The 16,341-nt window shown below is 42.4% G+C and overlaps 1 pseudogene; it reads left to right on the forward strand.

Moving 5' to 3' along the window:
* The first annotated feature begins 12,940 nt into the window (after positions 1-12,940).
* LOC120592040 (uncharacterized) lies at positions 12,941-13,056 on the forward strand (annotated as a pseudogene).
* The last annotated feature ends 3,285 nt before the right edge of the window (positions 13,057-16,341 follow it).

A 16,341-nucleotide genomic window follows, 5' to 3' on the forward strand; every position in this document is an offset into this window, starting at 1 on the left:
CGGGGTCCCTGCCACAAGTGCTTATACTTCAATTTTTAGTACCCTGAGCTAGGAACCAGGTCAGCCCAAGAACCTCTCTCCCTCATGCCACCCCTTATCTGCTCAGTCCCTCAAATCATTCTTCAGTCCAGCTCTCCGCTGCCTCCCAGAGGCACAGTCCACATGCAAATCTTTCACAGTGATTTTAATACCACCCTCCTTCTCACTGGTCTCCCTCCGCACAGCTGCCTTCCAACTGCTGACAGCACAGTCCATCTAAAAGCACGTGTCTGACCCTGTCATTATTTGCTTTAGAAACTTCAACATTGTCCACAGCACTGGCTCCCCATATCCAACCCCGAGAGCTCAAGATGATCCCTTCATTCAAGGGAAGAATATACTAGAAGGTCTATTTATATTTATTTTATGTCTTCTTATTGCTTTTGGGGGTGTTTTATGTTGAGAAATACATGTATATTACTTAGAAATAACAAAAATACATATATTGGGGGGACTGCTCAAAGTGTTTTTGTTTTTTGGTTTTTGGGTTTTTTTTACCCATAGGGATGCACAATTAGAAATACCTATTGATCATGCCACAGGGTGAAGGCCAGAGTCCTCAGCCAGAGGGAAGGTCCTCCCTGCTGGACCCAATCTCATTCTCCGCCACTTTTGCTTCATTTCTACACCCCCATCCTTGCTTCTGATGCTCCTTCTTTCCTCAACAATGCAGATTCTGTCTAGAATTATGTCCAGCCTGGGAGGTTAGCAAAACTTAGCATCTCAGTGGATTACAGAGCTATAGCACTTCCACCCATTGGCCAAACATCCATACACCCGTTACCTTGTTTATGCTCACAGTCCCGCAGAAAAACTACTTGGGAGTTATTGTCTCCATTTTTCACATGAAGAAACGAAGAATGCGGAAGGGAAGTCATTAGGCAGTAAGTTTCTTTTGACATTGGTTCATGGTATGATTTTTTGGATGGATACCAAAAGTAAAGGTACAAAAGCAAAGCCAAATAAGTGGGATTATATTAAACTAAAAGTTTCTGCACAGCAAAAAACCACACAACAAATGAAAAGTCAGCTCGCTGCCAAATAGAAATATTTGCAAGTCCATTTTATTCGACAAGGTTAATAATACCCAAAATATATAAAGCAAACTCGTGGTACAATAGTAAACCAAAAAAAAAAAAAAAAGACAATCTAATTGTTTAAATGGGCAGAGGATATGAACAGACATTTTTATAAAGACATACAGATGGCCAACAGGCACATGAAGAGTTGCTCAACATCACTAATAATCAGGGAAATGAAAATTAAAACTACAATGAGCTACCACTTCACACTTGTTAGAATGTCTATCACTAAGATAAGAGATAACAAGTGTTGGAGAGGTGAGAAAAAAAGGGAACCCTTGTTCAGTGTTGGTGGGAATATAAATGGGTGCGGCCACTATGGAAAACAGTATGGAGGTTTCTCATAAAATAAAATTAGAACTACCATGTCATTCAACAATTCCAGTTCTGGGTATTTATCTGAAGGAAACTAACTCACTAACTTGAAAATATTTGTAACCTCCATGTTCAGTGCTGTATAATTTACAATAGCGAAGACATGGAAGCAACCTGAGTGCCCATCAATAGATGAATGATTAAAGAAAATGTAGTATACACATACAATAGAATCTTATTCAGCCATAATTATGAATGGAACTTGAGGGTATTATGCCAATTGGAATAAGACAGAGAAAGTCAAATACCATATGATCTCACTTATATGTGGAACTTAAAAAAAACTAACAGTATAAGAAATTGTCCAAGGTCACACCCATTGTGGCAGCAGAGCCAGGACTAGAACTTGCATCTCCCGACAGGTAATGCCAAGTTTTCCCATGAACTCTAGAGTCTCTAAGGAGCCTCCTGAAAGCCTCCAAGGAGAAAAAGAGTAGGTGCATCCAACGTGCTGATAAACTTTGTGGAGGAGAGCTGGCTTCACCTTCACCTTCCATTCTTGCCACTGGGAGCCTCCTTCACAGGCACTGCCCCTGAAAGCAAGGAAAAAAAGAATAACCATGCCCATAGCCACTGCCCAGAAGAGACCACAACAGCCCTGCCCAGTCCAGCCAGAGACTAAACCAGGAGGCCAGCTCATCTGAAGACACACAGGACCAGTCCACCCAGTCCTGCCAGGCCAGAACCACCCAGGATACTCTGCACAGAGTCCAGAGCTCAGCCTGGCCTGTCAAGCAGCCCATCCCAGCAGCTAAAGAAGTTTAATGTGGAGCCTTCCAGAGCCCAGCCCTATGCTTAGCACAGCCCAAAAAAGAGTCAGCCAGAAGTCAGAGCCTAAGACCAGGCCAGTATAAAACCTGAGCTCAGTGCTCAATCTTAGCTACTGCCCAGGAGACAGCACATTCACCCCAGCCTGGGCCACCACCTCCTCCCAGTACCCAAAGCAGCTCAAAACCTCACCAAGGCCACTCAGCTTACAGTACAGGCCACATCCCAGGCTACATCAGAGCCACCCCCACCACCAATCAGAACATCCTAACAAAATAGCCGAGTAGAACTCAGCTCCCCTCTGCTCAGCCTGGCCTAGCTGACACATCATCTTCGTCAGGAGATGAGCAGAATTCCTGGGCCTTGGAAGAGGTGGATGCAACTGAGCAAAACCCCTCAAGGCTTTCTGCACAGCTCCCAGCAGGTTGTGCTGCATTGATGCCGCACTCCCACTAAAGCAGAGAGGCATGCCCCCTGCTCTCCAAGTTTGCACAGGTTCCCAGGAAGGAGCTAAGAATGTCAGAGGTATCTGAAAAAAAATCTTACACTCTGGACTTCAAGATTTCTGAGCAAAGGACTAGACATCTGTTAGCTTCTCTGGGTGGGGAGAAGCTGGGAGGCAGGGAGTCCTGCACATCAGAAACACAACAAGGATCCAGCTTCAGGAACCCTGGAATCATCCCTGCTCTAACTAAAGCTCTAGGTAGTTAAACACTCAATGGAGTGGCCCTAAGAGACATCACCGGGGACTATACCATTGAGTTCCTCCTCCTGAGGCTGGAGAAAGGATGGTTAACAGCACTGGCTCTAGAGTCAACTTACCTGAATTTGACTCCTGTTCTTCTACTACCTGTGTGGTCTTGGGCCAGTGTTCCAACCTCTCTGTGCCCCCACTTCCCTCATCTGTAAACTGAGAGTAGATAGTACCTCCCTTCAAGGGTACAATTCAAGGTTTAACCACTAATGTTGTCCATGCAGGACAAATCCGCACTGAGACAGGGTCCCCAGAAGAGCTCTGCTGGGCCAAGAGTTGACCATTCTAGTAGTGGACCATGGGAAAGTCCAGTGGCTAGGATGGCTGGTGCCACGCAACCCCAGTGAGAATGGAGCTCTAACATACAAAGGCCTTGGTTAAATATGACCACTATATCCAAAATATTTACAGAAAGTATGTCTAGTCCAACATTAGGTGTTATCACTGATGCATAAGTATTATTATCTTGAGTTCACAGTTGAGCAAATCAAGGCTCAGAGAAGATAAGGACCACAGGAAGAGGTGGAGTCAGGATTTGAGCATGCATCCATCCAACTCCATGTTGACTGTGGGAGCCCAGCCTGAGCCAGGAATGTCTGCCAGGAAAGAGGAGGTTTTTATTTTACTGTAAGATGGGAGATACTATGGAGGAAGGGCAGAAAAGGCAAATAATTACCTATGAAAATGGAGTCTACCAAGGAAGTGCCTGGGTCCCCATGAAATATACTGCAGTTCCTGCACCAGAAAAGGTGAATGTCCCCTGGCTCATCTGAGAGGACATCTGAGGCCTCCTCTTCACATGTCATGTCTGCCCAAACCAACCCTGCTAGAGAGCCCTTGACTTCTGGGCTTCTGAGTGCCTTTAAGATCCAGGAGGAAGCAGGGAAATATGTGGTTTCCCTCAGCTCTGAGGGAGAGGTCAGGAGCAAGGATGAGAGTCTTAGAGGCAAGAACACAGGACAAAACTTTAAGGAGCCACAGGAGTGTGGCAGTGTGTTGGGGGCAGAGGTTAGAGACCGACAGCAATTTCCAGGTTTGGCCCTGGTATAGAGGCTGACATGGCACTGGGCAGCCGGGAACACCAGATTCCATAAAAAATATATATATATATTCAATATGATAGGAAGAGAGAAAAGGGGTTAATGTAGGCAACGTGCTTAGACTAGTGCCTGGCATCTAGTAAAAGTGCTCTATGTGACAACATAGAAGGATTTTAAAATTATTATGCTAAGCAAAATAAGTCAGACAGAAAAAGTCAAGAACCATATGATTCTACTCATATATGGTATATAAAACTGAAAGCAACAAATGAACAAGACAAACAAAAAATCAAGAACTCATAGACCCAGACAACAGTTATGTGGTTACCAGAGGGCAAGGGTCAGGGGAGATAGAAAAGCGTAAATAGGGTCAAATATACAGCAATAAAAGTTAGATTAGACTTTGTGTGGTGAACACAGAATGCAAGACACGGATGATGTATTATAGAATTGTGCACATGAAACCTATATAATTTTATTAACCAATGTCACCCCAATAAATTTAATTTTTAAAAAATAAAGAGTATAAAGATAAAAAAGTGCTCTATGATGTTTGAAGGTGTAGATGGAAAGGATTAAGATGGTATGTAGTCAGGATTCTCCAGAAAAACAGAACCAATTGGATGTGTATTCATAGAGAAAGATTAATTTTATAAAATTGGCCCACATGATTATGGAGGTGGCAAGTCCAAAATCTGCAGTGTGGGCCAGCAGGCTGGACACCCAGGAAGAGCTGATGCTGCCATTCAAGTTCAAAGGCATCTGCTGTAGAATCTCTCTTGGTCAGAGAGGAATCAGTCTTTTTGTCCTATTTAGGCATTCAACTGATTATATGAGGCCCACCACATTAGGAAAAACAATCTACTTTCTTCAAAGTCCACCAATTTAAATGTGATTCTCATCCAGAAACACCCTCACAGAAACATCCAGAATGTTTGACCATACATCTGGCCACTGCAGTCCAGCCAAGATGACACATAAAATTAACCATCACAGATGGAGAATATAAAAATGGATGCAGAAAGCAGAATAATTCCCCCTCCCAAAGATGTCCCCCAAATATATGAATTTGTTACTGTATATGGCAAAAGAGACTTTGCAAATATGATTAAGAGTATGGACCTGGAGGTGGGAGATTACCCTAAATTATCTGGATAGGCCCAATGAAATCACATGAGTCCTTAAATGTGAAGAGCTTTCCTGGTTGAGTCAGAGAGATTCTAAGTGAGAAAGATTCGATCTGCCATTGTTAGTTCTGAAGATGGAAGAAGGGGTTATGAGCCAAGGCAGCCTCTAGAAGCTGGGAACAGCCTTAGGCCTCAAGTTCCTGAATTCTGACACTAATCCAAATAAGCAAGGAAATGATTCTCCCTTAGAACCTCCAGAAAGGAACACAGCTTGCTGATACCTCGATTTTAGTCTGAAGAGACCCATATCAAACTCTCGACCTAAAGAACTATAAGGTAATAAATTTGCATTGTTTAAACCACTAAATTTGTGGTGCTGTGTTGTGGCAACAATCTAGAACTAATACAGTGGAGATGCTAGGGACAGAGATGGAAGTGGAAAAGATAGAGACAGATGATAAAGACTAGAAATGTTAGAGATATACACGTCCCTTGAGATTTATCCTTCAAATGTCCTCGGACTTGGTTCCTTGGGACTTGCTCAGAGTTCTTAGAAAGCTATGGTCATAAAAATGCCAGAACATCCCTGATTAGTCCGTAAACAGGGGAAAGAACAACTACAACTTCAGAAATCCCCACGAGGGAAAGAATAGGAAGATACATAACATGTGATAGGCTCCTGTTATATGCCAGGCACGGTACTGGGTTCTTTACCCATGCTCTCATTTTAGATACCTCTGGAATAGCCATTCTTATCTGCATTTCACAAATGAAGAAAACTAAGTTCAGAAAGATAAAGCCACTTGCCCCAGTTAACACAGCAGGGCTTGAGTCCAAGGTCCAAGGGGACCTTCCATGGCCTAAGGTCTATGGGAGTGACCAGAGGACTACAGAGAAGGGTAGTACTGCTGCCCATACTGACAAAAGCAATGGAAGCAGCAGGACTCCAGGTGGATGAAGCAGGAACATGAGGAATAGAAAAGCTGTGGGTCACCATATCACAGGTGAGTGTTATGGGCTGAAGAGAGTCCTCTTCCTACCCACCCCGACAAAAAATAATTCACATCTCTAAACTTGGTAACCTCAGAATGAGACTGTATTTGGAGATAAGTTCTTTAAAGAGATAAAATAAGGTCATTAGGGTGGGTTTCATCCAATATGACTGGTGTCTTTGTGAGAAGAGGAAATTTGAACACAACACATAGTGAAAAAAGACCATGCGAGGACACAGCGGCAAGGTGGCTATCTGCAAGCCAAGGAGATTGGCCTCAGAAGACACCAATCTTGCCAACACCTTGTCCTCAGACTTCCAGAGCTGTGAGAAAATAGTTTTCTGTTGTTTAAGTCACCCAGTTTGTGGTATTTTGTTACACAGCCCTAACTGACTAATACAGTGTATATGGCTTAGATCAAAGCCCACTGAGATTATTGCCCACATCCATGGAGCATCCTTTAAGCTGGTGTGCCCTAGGAAACAAGGGAAATATTTTAAGTGGCTTGTCTGAAATACCTATGTGTCTGTCTTCAGAACGCCTGTCTGTACTGCTATCCCTCAATAAGAAAACATAAAACTGGCATTTGCTGCAATAGCTATGACACTGCTCATCCAACTACTAAACAAATACATCTCTCATGTGTTGGGACTGTCATGGGAGCCAAGAGTGAAGGGAAAATGAGAAGACTAGTAGTGTTGTGATGTGCTTGATATATTTTCATTTGCAATAACTTTTATATTTCTAGATCCCCCCACCCAGTGTACAGGATAGAAAGCTAAAATCTACATATCCAAGACCTCCTTACTGCAAAGGTTCAGTATGCAATTTAGGTTCAGTCATTGAAACACAGAAGCTTGAGATTTGGAAGACAAAAGCGGGGCAAAAGGAAGCTTCGACAACCTAACACACAGGCTCCAAAAGACAGGGGTTTGTGCAATGTCTGGACTCCAAGCATCACACTCCCCAAGCTTCCTGACCTTGGGGACCACAGCAGTTGCTTGACCTCTAAGAGATCACAGCTACAGTGGAAGCCCCTTAAATCTCATTTCTCTAGCCCTCCCACCTATATTAAATTCCTTTCTGCTTGAAATGCTAAGAGTGTGGGGACACCAGTCAATTGTACGGAGACTCTAACCAAGAGAAACATGACTGTGATGCTCCTCAGCCTGGATGAAATACTTAGGATGATGTTCAGACTAAAACCAAATGTGACTTTGGATTTGACACCACTTTCTGAGTAAACAGAATCCTCTAGAGCTCCTTGGAAAATACCAGGCAAGGATAGGAGGTACATAGGAAATAACTTTTCATTGTCCTTTCTGGGAGGACATAAAATACTTCAAAAAGTTAAGCCTTTTCCTAAGGGAGAAAAACTCCATTTCTTGTCTGAAATACATTTATTGAGTGCTTACTAGTCATTCCATAAATATTTATCAAGTATCTACTATGCGCTAAGCATTGTACTAGAACAATTACAAAACTTAAAAGATGTTCGGAATAAAATACTCCATTACTCATTTTAGACATTTTCCTTCAGATTTTTCTTGCTATATGGCATAAATATGTGCATAATGCTTCTCCAAAAGCTACTCAATTCTTCAACACCATAAATTAAATTATCTTTTTCTCATTATTTGTGCTTTGCTTTAGCATATAGTATATTCTATTAAAGAATTGCCTCTAATTTGAGTTTTAAACATTGGGTCTGATGTGTTTAATAACTTCCAATGCTCTTCTTTTCTTAAAATATTATTTTATAGTCTAGCCTTTTTGTTTATTGTACTAGTTAGCTTTTGCTCGATGGCACTGCAATAACAAGCAGACTCCACATCTCAGTGGCTTACAACTGCAAATGTCAGCATGGCAGCTACTGTGGCACTGTTCCGTGAGCTTCCTCATCCAGGTTCCAGATTGAAGAAACAGTCCCCATCAGGTATATGCTATGCTCACAGCAGAAGGAAAGCAGCAAGAGGGTATTTAGGAACTCAAAATGCCTCCTAAAGCTTCTGCTAGGTTTTTGCAGACGTCTCATCTGCTCACATGCCCTTGGCCAACGCAAGTCACGTGACCAGGGCCAATGTAAATTTCTCCGACAAGAAGGCGGGTATGTCATATGGCAATGGTCAGGATGTATGGTTCTTTGTCAGAAAGGTGGGATGCTTCACAAGGAACAAAAATATAATCTACCACATTTCTCCTTTTGACAAAATCCACTAAAAATGCCTTTGACGCTTTTAATTTACAGGATATTAAATGTATACACTAACTTGAAAATAATACACTTCTTACAGTCTTTAATCTCTCAACCAGAAATATGACATTTCCCTCCATTTATTCACAACTCATGGTCGTTTCATAAACATCCTGTTTTTCCACATCCCATGTGTGTATGTGTGCGTGTGTGTGTGTGCGTGTGTGTGTGTAGCACCACATAAATGCTGTCATTTTTTTCTATGTAGATTAATGAGCCAAATACAAAGATTATTAAAAAATAAATTTGAATAATTATCACTTCTTTGATGGCATTATTGCTTTCTAAACTTTGAAGCAACGGAACAAATCAAGAATGAGAGTTCATCAGTTTAAAAGACATAAAAGTTCTGAAAGAAGCACAATTAAAATCAAAAGGGAATAACTGGAGCCAATAATTGCTACAAATGTGGCCAACAAAGTGTTAATTTCCAAGTCTTAGAAATGATACATGTTTGGTGGTGGTAAATGCAGTGGGGAGAGGCATGTTCCTCAAGAGAAACTCAAATCAAAAAGAGAAAACCTATTTTTAAATGGTTCAATTTCACTGACAGCCAAAGAAATGCAAATTAAAACTACAATAACATGTTGTAAATGAGCTCTGAACTGTTTTCATTGTAATATTTGATGCTAGTGAGGTTGTAGTGAAAAAAAAAAAGACTCATATGCGTTGCTAGAATAATATAAATAAGAACAGCTTGAAACAATCTCTTAGCAAAACATTTGGACAATGCACATTGAGAACCTCAGAAATGCTCATCCCTTTGACCCAACAATCCCACATCTAGTACTTTGACCTCAAGAAATTATTCAAAAGATGAGAAAAGGTTATTTTTAAATATTCACTGCAGTCTTATTTGTAAAATTTGAAAAAGCAATATAATATTGTGGACAGAGTAAAGGATGTGGTTTCAAAAAAAAAAAAGAATTGACTCAAATTCTGATCGTGCCTCCTATGTCATCTGATGACCTTTTAACCACCTCTCAGCCTCCACTACTTCTCTGTAATCCTTTGCAATAAAGCAGGACCCTTACCTGGCAGGCTACTGGAAGGACTGAATGAAACGTTATGTACACAACTGTTTTGTAACTGATTATAAAAGATATTTTCATTATCTTCACCATCAAAGTAAAGACTATGAAACAACCCATGAGACAATAATAGGAAACATGTTATGTAAGTTATGCTACATCCACCCCATGGAGAATCATGCAGCCATTTGGGACTGGAAAAATGAAGATAACCTGAAAGGACACTTCTGCTCTGTCCAAGCAGAAAACAAAATGATGTTATGACAATGTAAAATCTATGTACCTAAAAAAGGAAGAAACATGGAGAAAAAAATGAGGACAGCTTCCTTGTTATGATAGTAAATTGCAGGCAACCTTTCTTTTATTTCCCTTATTGCTATGATTTGTTTGTGCACTAAATCAAAGTCAGGGTTGAGGAGAATTGCTATTGAATGGTATAATGCTTCCTCCTGTCTTCCAAGATACTGTGGGCTTCATTACCCTTCCCATAGATTGTGGAAACTTTTCTCTCATTACCCCAGCCTCAGTCCCCTGGGTGAACATCTACTAGATCACAGTGTATTCCATTTCATTCACCCTAAGAAGTTTTACTGAGCAACTACTTTATACCAAGTTATTGGGGTCAAATGCAGGCCCTCTGGAGCAGAGAAGGGCCAGTAGGGTAAAGAGGGGAGTTGGGGCCTTCACAGAAGGCAAGCAGAATGGCCAGTGTGAGGTCATGTGGGTGAACACTTTTCCATGAGAATCAGAGCCCAGCATGAAGTTTGGCACATAGTGAGCACTCAATAAATATTTGTTAAATTGAATGTAACTAAACTACAGTGAATGGGGGAACCTCAATCCCATCTCTACCCTCTCCTCCTCCAGCCCAGGGTCAAGGATAAGCTGGGCTTTCTTGGGGAAGCCCTGGCCTTTCTCCTGGTGGTCTCCTTCCCCACAGCCTAGCCAAAACTAAGTCTCCTTGTCCCTGAAAAGTGTGCTAGAAAATAGCACTGCCTGTCCCCTAAAGACCTCCAGGTCTTTGATATTTGATAGAAGAAAACTCCAGACCTGAGAAAAACTGACAAGGAACTTTTTTCTGATTTGTGAAGTCATTTGTAAAAAAAAAGAAATTAAAAACCTGCAAAGAAACAAAAAAATGGTCACAGTTGGGTTTAGACGTAATGAACTACTTTTATTGAAAAGAACAAAACTTTAAAATTCAGGAAGATTTTAAAATTCTAAGGAAAACAGCCTTGCCTTCTTTGTCATTTGTCTTCTGTGGAAGCTGAAGATCACTCTTCCAAGATGCACTGTTCCCCTCCCATATGTGTCAAGGGCCCATTGTGATCACTAATTGCTTCTTCTTATTAATGTTTTCAAGGACCTTTGGCAAGCCTCCTAGCAATTTGATTGGTCAATCAATGGACCACCGTTGTGGGCAGCGGCCACCTCCCTATCATGCTGCATAGAAATGTTTGCCTGAGCATGGTCACTTTTTTCTAAAAAATAAATTTCTCTTGCAGTGAGACTCACAATAGGTTTTCCTTCCCTGATCTTCTTATTCGTTTTTTACTAAAATAACATTTTATAGCTAAAGAATTTCAAACATGCTTAAAGCCAGGTCACATCACAAGGCAAAGAAAACGAGCGGCCCACTGGAAAGATGGACCTCCAGGGTCCTTCTCCAACCTGGTGGCAGCATAGACTCAACTCTCTAATTTCTGGCGCTTTTATGCCAGAGCCATGTCTCCGCCTTTACTATTCAAAAATGCACCCATGTGCTCATTTCCAGGGATGGGCCTCTGGGAGTTGGGAATGTGCGAGTCTCTGTTTTCTGTGTCATATATATTTTACTTATAATGTTTACTGACTTTATTCCTTCAGGTGTGCATTTTCCAAAGCATTAGACCTTCAGGGGCATTTTGATGGTGTGCAGAGCAAAGGGAGAGAATGTGTGAAATCAGGAAGACTGCTCAAAAGATTTGGTATAGAGGGTGGTAACAAACCTGGTGTCCTTGTTCCTACCTTGGGCACAAGAGACACCTGGGGACCAAATGGAATGTGGAGTTAAAGCTCATCCACCATTTCTATGTTTGGGAAGAGCCACTGTTTGGAAGAGTAAAGTAAGATTCCATGGAACTGAACCTGAGAAACTTCTTTGCTCTCTCTGAAATGATTTGACAGGGTGGAAATTCTTTTCTCCATAAGAACTAAGCTAGGGGTCCAAGAAACACCCAGGAAAGGGGAACGAAGAGAAGTTGGCTCCTCAGGACAGATTCTGGCAGTGACTTAAGCTATAGGGCCTGTTCCAGCTATCCACTGCTGCATAACAAACTACCCTAAACTTCATGGCTTGAAATATCTTTTTTTCTCTCATGAATCTGCAACTTGGACAGGGCTTGACCAAGGAAGCTCGTCTCTGCTCTACTCGGTGTCTGCTTGGTCAGCTCAAATGCTGGGGCAGAAACCCTCTGAGGTTCACTCACATATGCTTGGTGGTTGATGTTGGCCATCACCTGGGACCGCAGCTGGGCCTGCACACAGCCTCTCCAATGACTGCCTGGCCTTCTCACAGCGTGGCAGATGGGTCATAAGATTGGAATCCCAAGAGAGAGCCAAGTGGAAGCTGCATAACCTTTGCTAATAGACCTCACCTCTTGATAGAGAGGTAGCAAGGTTCTGGAAAAGCTTGAGGGGCTAAAAATCTCATCGAAGCCATGTTTGGGGAAGATAACCTGCCACAGGGCCTTGAAGTTTCCATGTAGCTCTGCCCAGCTCCTGGGGGAGGAAGAGGATAGAGAGAGCCGAGACCAGAGAGAGCTACAAGAGTAATGAATTCCTTGCAGCCTGGAGTGTCTGTCACATCGACAATCCCCCAGCCATCAGCTCATGGAAACAAGCTAGCTAGGGTATAGCTCTAGGGGAGAACTAGGAAAGCCCCCACCCCAGGAGACTCAATGGACAGGGCCCACTGCCTCTTCCAGACTCTGTATGTAGCCCCTTCTGGCTATACCCAATATCTTCTCCCCGCTTTCTTCCCCCTAGTGTCTGTGTCCCCAAGTCTTTCTCTGGGTATATCCTTCCAAACTAATTCTCTCTCAGACTTTCTCCAACCATTCACCTCCCCAAAATCAGCTTTCCCCTCCTCTCCACCTTTGCCAAATATACCAATCCAGCCTCTCCCTTCACCACCACCTCTTTTCCCAGCCCCCAAGTTGCACAGTTTGGATTCAGTCAAAGATATTAGGAGCCAAGAAAAAAATAGATGTCATCCAGGAGCAACAGGCAAGGGATCCAACTCTGTTGATAAAGCTTTGTTTCTTAAGCTGAGTGCTGAGTCTCATGCTTGCTCATGTGTTATTTTACATGTGTCTAAGATAGTTTATAATAAATATTTATGTTAAAGATACTGGTGATTCCATAGTGTAGCGTTTAGCACATCTGCTTAACACCCAGAAGGTCCTGGGTTTGCGCCCCAGTGGAGCCATGGTCCATGGTCTACGGCCATGCCACCCTGAACAAACTCAATGTCTGATCTTGGAAGCTAAGCAGGATTGGGCCTGATTAGTACTTGGATGGGAGACCACTTAGGAAGACCAAGTGCTATAGGCATTAATAATAATAAAAAATAATAAATAAAAAAAGATACTGATGTAATCATGTCTAAACCTGGGGACCTAGGTACACCCCAGATTTTTCAGAGCCTCAGAAAGTCAGGTGAGACGTCCGCACATCTCTCCCTTTCATGGCTGCTGTCCACTCTCTCATCACCATCATCACCCTACCTGGTTACCACTGCATAGTCCTACCCTCACTGGTCATGGCAGATTAAACCAAGAGTAATCAACCAGATCAGTTAGAATCTCCCACCAGGAATCTGAAATTAGAACTGAAAGACTGCAAGGTAATGTGTTGTTCTTTGCAAGTTTGTGGGCTGTTTAGGAGGTACAGATGGATTTCTCACCAAGAAAAACAGTCTGCAGAAAGAGATGAGAATGTGGCAGGTGTGTAGAGAAAGGACTAAGACCAGTACTGCCAGGTTTTGATTCCAATCTCTTCCTGATGCCCAGTGATTTTCCTACCTTTCTTAGGTCCTGGGAGATGCTGTCATAATTTTGTAAGAAATTCCAGTTTTCTGATATAAGAAAGGCTTTGCCATTGCCCAACTCCATGGGAAACCACTCACATAGTCTTTCAAAGTAAATGCCATTTTGTGGAGAAGATGCTGTTCACATGTGATTCAAAATGAATAGCACCTCCCAGAGTTCTGCAGTCAGGAATTTCATGAGACCCTAGAGATAGCCAGATTTAACATTTTACTTGATCACCCCACTTGACAAATGATAGAAGCCAGCATTGTTGGGGGGAACAGAGACTGAGACTCTGGTTCCCCCAATAATCTCAGGCAAGTCACTACCCTTCTCTGGTACTCAGTCTTCCACCGTCAAAAGAGAATCTGTAAGGAATGGCTGGACAGTCACCTCCAGTCCAACGCTGGTGATTCTTGTGTCTGTTTTGAGAGCGTGTGCTGGTAAGAACACTGTGCACCCTTACCTCAGGAAAGATTTCATTTAGATTCCTTGTTAGAGAACACGTTGGCTTTCTTGTTGAAGATGGTGATTTATGCTGAAAGTCACCTCTGCAGCAGGATGCTGAGATGCCTTCTCTGTGCATTTTTTTTCAACTGTACATTCATTTGTCCTTAGGACAACAGAATAAAACAGGGACGTTTAATATCAGCTTCACCGGCTCCTTTGCCAATCTCCACTGAGGTCGACTTGCCTTTGGCTTAGGGCTAGGGTTAGGGTTAGGGTTAGGGTTAGGGTTAGGGTTAGGGTTAGGGTTAGGATTAGGGTTAGTTAGAGTTACATTTAGGATTGAGGTTAGGTTTAAGGTTAAAGTTAAAGAGAGGCCTAGGCTAGGATTAGGTTAGAATTATGTTACGGCTAAGGCTAGGATTTCAACTAGGTTTAGGGTTATGATTAGGATTAGTTTTACTTTCAAGTTTAGTATTAGAGCTAAGACTAGGGTTAGTTTTAGGGTTATATGCAGGCTTATTCTTAGGGGTACGCTCAGGCTCCGTGACCTTGCCTTTCACTTCTTCCTATTTATTTCCCAGTCTCTTTTGCATGTCTCTTCTTCCACCCAGCCTTTAAATACCAGTGTTCCTGGAGTCACTTTTATCTCCTAGAAAATCGTCTTAGTGTATTACTTACTTATAGATAAATATGAAGATCTTAAGCTTATAATCCAATCAGTTTTGACAAATGCACTTTCCCAGGTAAGCTGCAACTCTATCAAGACCCAAAACATTCCATCATTCCAGAAAGTCATCTGTATTATTAACCCCAGAAGCAACCACTGATCTGATTCTCATCACCACTGCTTGGTTTTATCTGTTCTGGACTTACCATAAATGAAATTATACATTATATACTCTTGTGTAAAGCTTCTTTCAAACAGCGTGTTTTTCAGATTTATTCATGTTGTGTTACACTGACTTTTTTAGTACGAGACTTATATTCTGATATTTGTAGTATGAGGCACTTTATTGCTATCTGCCCAAAGCTTGTCACAGAAAATATACAGCTCTCATCTGTCTACAGCGTTCACCTTACCTCGATTCTCATACAATGTGCTCTGCTGAACAATCTTGAGTCTTAGATGCCTCATCATTTATTTCAAATGATGTGAAAATGTCAGCTTCTTCTTCATCAGCCTGTTCAATTTGCATGAAGAGCAATTAGAATAGAATGTGACAGGGACAGGGTGGTGTATGGCATCTTTCTGGAAGTAGAGAATGTGATCAGAGATGGCTTGGCATGATAGAGAAACAGACCGATAGGTAGTTGGAAAAAACAAGTTTAGACCCAGCTTATTCACTGGGCTTTGCAACTTTAGTTCTATCAGTTTACCTCACCTCATCCATAAGATGTGGATTACACATTTGCCATAATAATGACAACTGGTATTTCGATAATAACAACTGGTATTTGCATGTTGCCACAGAGAGCAAATGAGACTGGAATTATTGTAGGTACCTGGTGAAAAAAAAATCAAAAATGCTTTGTGAACTGTGAAATGCTTATTGAAGCCTCTGCCTGTGCTCTACAGGGACACAGACAGGCTGCACTGTCACTCCTCAAGAATCCTGCAAGTTGGCCCCACAGAATCACCCACGGACCTTCCCTTGTCAGCATCATTAGCCCAAGAGTGTTTTCCAAACCTGGCCCCACTGCAGACCTGCCACTCAGAATCTCCAGGCTCATGCTCCATAGCCAACTGGTTTTAAGTTTCCCAAGTGATTCTGGTCTTGGGACAGCACTGTGCAGCTACCGCTCCTTGGGAAGGATGGATTTTATGTAGTTGGTAGGAGAGTCAATCCTAGAAAATTCATCTTATTACCTGCCACAGGTAGGCTGACCCCTGGGGGGCCATACAGTGGATACCACTTCATAGCAAGGTACTGCTGGAGAGGGGAGCCACCATTTCCACCAGAACTGCTAAGACAAAGAAGTCAGTGCCCACCAAATATGCTAGGTGTGCTCCTGTGTTTCCCAGCCGCACTTACAAATAGGTTGGAACCATGTCAATAGTTTTGGCCAATGTACTGTGAGCAAAAATGACACATGTCACTTCTAGGTTAAGGCAGCTAAAACCAGCAAGTCTCATCCATCCATCCCTTCTCCTTCCACAGAGACCTCAGAGATGGCATGTCCTCAATGATACCTCCTTCAACCTGGGTCCCTGAGGGACAGTATGGAGCAGAGGCTCCTGTCAGCTCTCACTAGAAATGTTACAGGCTCGAGGGATAAATCTTTGTTGCCCAAGCCACTGAGATTTGAGTTTCCTTTGTTACAGCAGTTAACAATAATTACCCTGACCAATGCAACTGCA

The sequence above is a fragment of the Pteropus medius genome, unplaced genomic scaffold (genome assembly GCF_902729225.1).
Source record: "Pteropus medius unplaced genomic scaffold, Ma_sr-lr_union100, whole genome shotgun sequence".
Classification (NCBI taxonomy): Eukaryota; Metazoa; Chordata; class Mammalia; order Chiroptera; family Pteropodidae; genus Pteropus; species Pteropus medius.